Source organism: Vigna radiata, unplaced genomic scaffold, assembly GCF_000741045.1.
Source record: "Vigna radiata var. radiata cultivar VC1973A unplaced genomic scaffold, Vradiata_ver6 scaffold_146, whole genome shotgun sequence".
In the NCBI taxonomy this organism is placed as follows: Eukaryota; Viridiplantae; Streptophyta; class Magnoliopsida; order Fabales; family Fabaceae; genus Vigna; species Vigna radiata.
In genome coordinates this window covers 346,497-354,599 of record NW_014542469.1, presented here as the reverse complement: position 1 = coordinate 354,599, position 8,103 = coordinate 346,497, and the positions used below count along the sequence as shown (strand labels likewise).

The 8,103-nt window shown below is 31.5% G+C and overlaps 1 long non-coding RNA gene across 1 annotated transcript; it reads right to left on the bottom strand.

Moving 5' to 3' along the window:
• Nucleotides 1–1,114: 1,114 nt before the first annotated feature.
• LOC106780112 lies at nucleotides 1,115–3,546 on the bottom strand. The gene is made up of 3 exons (XR_001377235.2): nucleotides 3,314–3,546; nucleotides 3,094–3,159; nucleotides 1,115–1,379 (listed from the first exon to the last, which is right to left on the bottom strand). It is a non-coding gene; the product is annotated as an uncharacterized LOC106780112 (long non-coding RNA).
• Nucleotides 3,547–8,103: the final 4,557 nt, after the last annotated feature.

The following is an 8,103-nucleotide window of genomic DNA, read 5'->3' as shown; positions in this document are numbered from 1 at the left end:
GAGCTCCCTCCGCCGGGTCTTAGACTCTGGCGAATCTTCCAACGATTATGAAATTGCCTCGGCGGCGGCATCCTGTGGCTTGCTGTGCTTCGTCTCCGGCGTCGCACGTTGCATGCTCATTCGAATCGCCATTTGCAAATTTTAAAAATAGAAAATGACAAGAGAAAGATTCAAAAGAAAACCAAGAAGAGTTGCAAAACCTTGATGTAGATGATGTTGGGTTCATCATTGAGAAAGGGTTTTAGGGTTCTGAAGAAGAAGAAAAGGGGTTTCTTCCTCTTCGCGTTTCCAATGGAAGAAGAAAAGAAGAAAAAGGATTTGTCCTTTTTGTCCTTGAATACCTCTGAATTGAAATTTGTTTAATCCATTTTTTAATATAAAAATCAATTCAAAATCATTTTAATGTCACGTCAATCTTAAACCATACCACGTAGGTTAAACTTAGACGGCTGTTTGTTTAATTTAACGGTAGGCCTTTAATTTCTTCAATTTTACAAAAATAAAGATACAATTGAGATTTCGAAAAAGAAAGGGACGTAATTGAGATTCAGGATGAAAATAGGGACCTATCGAGCTATTAAACCTAGGTTAAATTTAATTAAAATTATATTTTAATTTATATTTAATTTAAGAAATATTATATATATATATATATATGTATGTATATATATATATATATATATATATATATATATATATGTATATATTGTATTTTATTTAAATTTTATTTTAAAATGTACAATATATTTTTTTTTTATTTTTTGCGGGTATCCGCGGGTACCTGCGGGTTTTAAAATACTCGTAGATATTTTTTAAACGGATACCCGGCGGGTAACAGGTCAGGTAGCGGATAGAATTTTATCCGACGGATCGAATTATAGATAGATAGTATTTATACCTGACCTGACACGACGTTCTGATCCTAATCATGACACTCTAAAAGGTTAAGTCTTTGATTATGATGAGAAAGTTCTCAATTTCAAAAAGATTTACATGAAAAAATACAACAGAAAAAAATATTAACATTTAGTCCTGTCACAAATTTTTAATGTGTTTTATTTTAGTTTTAAACTGTAACATCCCAAAAATATAAGTATATCTATATCATGTGGAATGCAACATATTATAATACTAGAAAGCAGTTAAGAGTAGTGGCAGATGAAGTATATACAAAATACAGTCATCCAATAATATATGAGAAAGATAAAAGCTCTACATGTAGTTATAGAGTCTTTCAAAAAGGAAGTAAAAAAGAAAAGACTAAACTATACATATATATATACACATGAACTTAGACATCCTAAACTACTTAGCAGTGTCTGGAGTCTTGGCAGCATCAACTACGTCTAAAACCTGCTCCAAAGGGGCCTCTGCAATCTCTGCTCACATCCAATTAGGATGATCATTGCAAAAGAAAACAAACACAGACAAAACAAGCAACACACACGCAAGGGTAAGCTAGATTTCAAAAATAATACAAGTGATATAAGAGCTACTAAAATAAAAAGAAACATACAAGCAATACAATCACAGAAGTACAATTTTACCGAGTTATAAATTAGAGTTGTATTAAGTGGTGTTAGACTTAGACTCGTCCAGACCTGGAATGAATATTGAGCTATGGCGGGTTATGCACTTGTGGTGGCCTCTACTGCTTTGCAAAGCCATTGCCAATGGGTTTCACCCTACCACACACAAGGTTAGTCCGTTATCACTCACCTTGGCCCATATACAATGGAGACAACCAAGACTAGGACCCCTTACTACTCTTCACCACATGAACTAATATTCTCTAAGTGAGATTGAATAGTCATTAGAGCATTAAGGGCAACCCCCAAAACTAAGCTACCTATATTCATTCCAGAACTTAACTTGAATCACTCATTCTTGGCCCATATAAAATGGAGACACCCAAGATTGAGCTTCCTATATTCATTCCAGAAACTTAACTTAGATCTCACCTAGAGGTGATACTTAACTCTTCGAATCATAATTCATACCATACCAACTTCATTGACTTTAAATTCTCAATTTTATACATAAAGATGTTATATTACTTTATTTTCATGCAAATCCTACATAATTAACTCATACAATCCTAAAAAGAATCATACAATGCTAGAAATAATTCATACATTACATGTTTTCACAGAAACATCATTTATTAATACCAATTTCTTTATCAACTATAATTACCTATACTTAAGTAATTCAAATAGCTTGGAAACCCTCACCAATGGCTCCGGAAGGGTCAAAACCCCCATAATGACCTAAAAAACATCCAAAACAGATGTCCGGAACCCCACAAACTATCAAAAATAAAAGCAACAGCAGAAAAGGGCGCCCGGCGCCCTTTAGGGGCGCCCGGGCGCCATATTTCTGGCAAATGCCGAATCAAAGGGCGCCCAGCGCCCTTCAAGGGCGCCCAGGCGTGAACTCTGCAGATTTTTCTGTAGAATTTGCAGTTTTGGATGAACTCACACCCCTAAGTTTCGTTTTAGGCCTTTTGGTGAACTTTGGACACTCCTAACTCGAAATACAAGTTGAATCTAACTTGTTTGAAGTCTCACACACCATCCTAACTATAAACTCTAAGAGATATGCAAGGAAATTGGATCTAAAACTCTAATATGATTCACCTAAGAGCTCAATCTGAATTCTACCACTTAGAAACCATTTTAGGCCAATTATACACTTCCTATAAGTCACAATTGACTTTACTAAGCTATCCCAAACACCTATTTCAGACCNGGATCCCTATTTTTAAAATTCACTACCTAAGTTCCTTATTTTTAACTCAAACGCTAAAAATTAACTTAGTCATTTTACTTACAACCTGCATAAACTAAATTCTCAACCCTCAACAATGAAATCCACATAATCATACAGTTCACAAATAGTAGCAGATCAGTTCATACCAAACACACATCATAAAACATAAATTTCAGAACATGCTCTTTTACAATTCAGTCCAAATTAACGAAACTTTTCACCCAATTTATACCTACATCAGATTTTAATAATTCTACTTGAATATCAAACTAAAAACAGAGTAAATTTTCAAACAAGAAGTTAGAATCCAGCTTCCCTTACCTGGGAATTTTAGCACAGCACCGCTAATTAGAGACTACCCCGAAAGTACCTTAGAACTTGACACACCTATAAATCCCCAAAATTGAAGATGGAATTAGTTTCCCTAATAAATTTAAGAACGAAAGTATTGAAGAGAGATGTTGGGTAATCACATGCAAGGTATCCATTTGCATGATCATCATCTAAATTAGAAGAGGGGAAAAATGAAGAAACTAATTACCGGATGGAAGAGAGGAATTCAACAACTCAGAATTATGCTCTTGGAGTTTGGAGGTCCTATAAGTTTTCTGGAGAGGAGATTATATGGATTAGTTTTGCAGAAATGGATATGGGTGCAAGGAAGGAGGAAGAAACGTGAGAGAGGAGAAGCTGTTGGTTGTTCCAGAGAAAGAGTAGGGTCTTAAAATTTCAGATTTTTTTTTACAATCTTTACATAAACTCTCACTGTCATAAACTCTCATAATATAATATATAATAGAAGAGAATAGATTTAATTATTCAAAACACGAAGTATCAATAGAATTTATAGGACTCTATCTATCACAAAATAATTGTTACAATTAATTAATTGTTGTAAATATAAAACTTTTCAACCATTCAACGTGTGAGGTAACATCAAAATAAGAGACAAACTCAATCTCTATAGTGGAAACAGTGGTGAAAGTTTACTTTCTCTTCTCTAAGTATAGTTCTACTAGTTAGTATAAAGATATAATTAGATGTTAATTTTCTAATATTAATGTAACTAACAAAGTCTCAATGGAATTAGTCTATCACTTTTAAACTATCAATTTGTCTTTATATGAGCACGAAATCATTTATTCCTTTAAGATATCTCATTATCTTTTTAATGGTGAACACCTGAATTACTCTTATATCTTTCTAAAACTCATCTATAAATGCAATATCACTTTTAGTATAAATCACAAATAGACATTATCCATACTTGATCCGATGAATCCAACATATTTTCATTGTTATTTGAGATATAACAATTTAACTATTTATGTTAAACAAGAATAATAAAAGTCTAAAAACTAACTTTGTAAAAGAGTGTATTACATATTTATAAAATGACACATTCCATCTCATGCAAAGATTATTGATCCAATATATGGGCTTTACACGCAAAAGGAATGTGCATAAAATCTTGACATAAAGTATTGAATCCTATATGGTCTACCTAAACCTTCTAGTTTAAGTGAGAACTTTCTTTTGTAAATCCTTCCTAACTGAAGTTTTTTAAGAAGTGATTTTTGTTTTCTTATGGAGTTGGTAAATTCTTTTTCAAATTCCTATATATGAATTATTAGAAGTTACTTGAAAAAAATCATCAATAAATTAGTGATTAAGAAATACATTTTTTTATACAAGAAAAAACAAATAAATAGGTTTTGCTGGGATGCCATTGTGTATTTATATAAATAGAATTAAAAGTAAAACAGTATTTGTTGGAATATATGTTATAATGGAACCTTTTTTAGTGTTGCTTGAAATAAAAGTAGATATGAATATTTGAGGACAAAACTTAATTATTTACAAAAGCAAATATATAAGCAACATAACTAATAATTATTTAAAATTGAAAAGCCGTAGTAAAATTATCTACGAATTTAAAATTTAAAGGTATTTAAGTTACTTGCTAATTTATCTATACATAGAAAACTTGAAATTTAAAATAGCTTATTCATCTCCATACAGTCAACGGGAATATATTTTCTGGTTTTTATTGATAACAGTCAAATATATTATTATTTCTTAATAAAGCTATGTATATTTCATCTTTACATCTAAACCAATAATGTAAATATATATAAAGTTTAAATGATGAAAATTCATCCATGAATATAAAGAAATAATCAAAATTGTTAAGAAGTAGATTTTAAATATAATTCAATCCTATAAAATCAGTTTGTAAGATAAGGTTTACACCCATTTATATACTTTAGATTGATCTTATTTCTAATCGATGTCGAACTTGCAACATCCCCTCTCCTCATACTGAGATATAGATAACGGTCTGATAAAGAATATAAGAATATGTTTAAGGAACATCAAAATCTCTTTAGAATAGACTTTAACATTTTTCTAATACCACGTTGAATAGTAAAAACCATATATGAGATTAATCTTCCTTATGTTGAATATATAAATAAAATATTTTATTTATAATAAAATAAATATGGACTAAAATCAATAACATATTAAAAAAATAAAAATTAAAAAAAATAAAGATAATATATACCAAAACTTTACATAGAAAATAAAATATATATTGTTTTTAAATATAAATAATTGTTGGGTAAAAAAAACTGAAAACCCTAAATATTAACACTTGTACGTTACTGTCCCACCAGACCGAATGGTTACTTGGAATCTTTCCATATAATAGTATTTACTTTTATTAAAGAAAGTGAGAGATAGTCTTTTAAATATCATAGACCAATGTGCTAAACATGAAACATATATCTCTTTGACAAAACAGTTTTAAGGTGACAACTTTAGAGGTTCACACGAAAAGTTATAATTTGTTCTGTAACTAAAGGATGCATATGCATATGGAATTTACATAACTGCACATATATGCATTAGAAAATGAGTTTAAGAAATACAATCATCATCTAGAAACACATGGGAATATTTTCTCTCCATATATTTCAATTTTCTCGAGTAAGTTTATGGTACTGCAACAAAATAAAATAGTTGAAAATAACGTAAAAATGCAAAAATATGACATGGGTTAAGAAGACTATGCTAGTTCTAAATTGAAAAAAGAAAATCCTTTTTTAAGGAGGGTTGAAACAAACACCAATTCACTTGAGAACACATGTGATCCTTTTAAATTATCGATCACAAGATTCCTAATAATACATTTTTAACTTTTCCACACAAGCCAAGATTCCTTGTAATAAGCTTTTAACTTTTCCCCATAAGCCAAGAAAAGTAGGGTAAAACGTGTAATATTGCCTCCTTGCTACGTAAATTGGAACCCGAAATCTTTTGGAGCCATCAGGTAGACGTTTAGAAAGGTGAATCCATAGTAGAGTGGAAACCAGGAAAAAACTAAACAAATAAGGAGGCAAAATAGGTAAACAAAATTATAATGCATTTTAATTTTGAAAACTTGATTAAAACCTTTAAAAAAAATTAGCATGTATTAATGAAGTTTTATTTTATTAAAAACTTGATTTTTTTTTATGTTCTTAAAATATATATTATGAAAAAGTGTTTTCATATAATATTTATGTTTTATAAGTGTTTATGTAAGTTGGAAGTCTACCACATGCAATAACAAAGTCTTCCCATCTAAGCAATAGGCGAGTCCATGCATTAGACAAGTACAACTAAAAGAGATCACCAAATAAGTATATTAAACTATTAAAGTCACTAGATGACATAAGGTATTAGACGACCTTAGACACTAGACAACCTTAGATATTAGACAACTCAAGTCATTATACGACCTAAGTCTCTAGACAAACTAAAGCCTTTAGATAACTAAGACATTTAACAATTCAAACGATGACATACGTCCAACCAAAGGACCTATTACTAGAAACATGGCTAAAAAGATACAAGAAGACTGGGAAGACATTGAGACATGTGAGCTTAATCAGATACAACTACTAATGATACGGGTCAAGGAAGATGTTAAGATTTGATGGATTGTATTAAGTCCAATAGTTTTGGTTTCTTTTGACTATATAAAACATACGTCCAAACCAAGCTCTCCTGTTTCTAGTTGAGTTCCCTTACTTCCAAACGGGCTCTCTTGATTTCAGTCGGGCTCACACGCCGACTTGTTGGACTTTCATGCTTCTAGTTAGGCTTTTAGGCCAACCTGCTGAGTTCTCCTACTTCCAGTCGGACTCCTAGGCCGACCTCTCGGGTTCTCCTACTTCCAATTGTGCTCCTAGGCCCACTTATTGGATTCCTCTACTTGCAGTCGATCTTTTCTACCTCTATTTGAGCTCCATTCCGATGGTTGAGTTGTCGAGCTCCATATTGAAGGTCAAGCTACCAAGCTCCTTATTGAAGGCCAAGCTATCGAGCTCCTTTTTTAAGGCCAAGTTGTTAAACTATGTATAAGAGGGTCGACCTTTCTTCTAAAACACCTCACGTTTAACATATGTCGCACATGGGTAAAAGTATACTAAACATGAGGTGTCACTTGTCCATTGATCCACGAATCATTACATGATAATAGGACATCTAATAAATTTACGTTAGCGAGAAGTGGAAGTCTCCTTTCCTATAAATAAGAGACCTCCATAATTGTAAAAAACACTTTGAATTGCTTAATGAAACTATGTAGAGATCTCCAAAAATTTTCATTCTTTGGTTGAGGTTCACTAGCTAGAGGTTCTTGGTAGCTTTCTCTAGCATTCTTCCCTAAAATTAGCCCTATCTTTCTAGAAATCTACCTCACTCAGGTTGTATCATGGAGAGTAGGTCGTCATCAAGTAATATTCAGAGCCAACTTAAATCACGATCCTCATGAGTTAAGTCTTTATGTTTTCATATTTTTTGTGTTGTGCCTACACTTTTTTTATTCTTTTGAAATTGTTTCTCGATTAAATTTATTGTTTCCGTTTAAAAGAAAAATAGAGGTTTTAATTATTCTTCATCTATGAACCTTTTGATTTCATTATTTAGGAATCCATACTTGTGTTCGTATTAGATTCTGTTGAGTTTTTGATATTTTTTATTTGGTTATTTCTTTCGCATTCCAAGTTTTAATCGAATAATTTCATTTTCAATCTATTCAAAATGAGTTTCTACGTTGTATAAATTTTGTCAACCATTGAAGCTATGAATTGGCTTGAAATGAGCTTTAGGATAGATTTTAATTATATAGTTATGATGTGTACCATTTTCATTTCATGCTTGATACAATATCAAATTCACATAGTTAGAATTTTCTTTGCATTCTATTCACTAGTGCAGAATTGGCTTTTAACGTCACCCATTAGACGTTAGTCAGAGGGGGTCGCGATGTAAATTATTGAC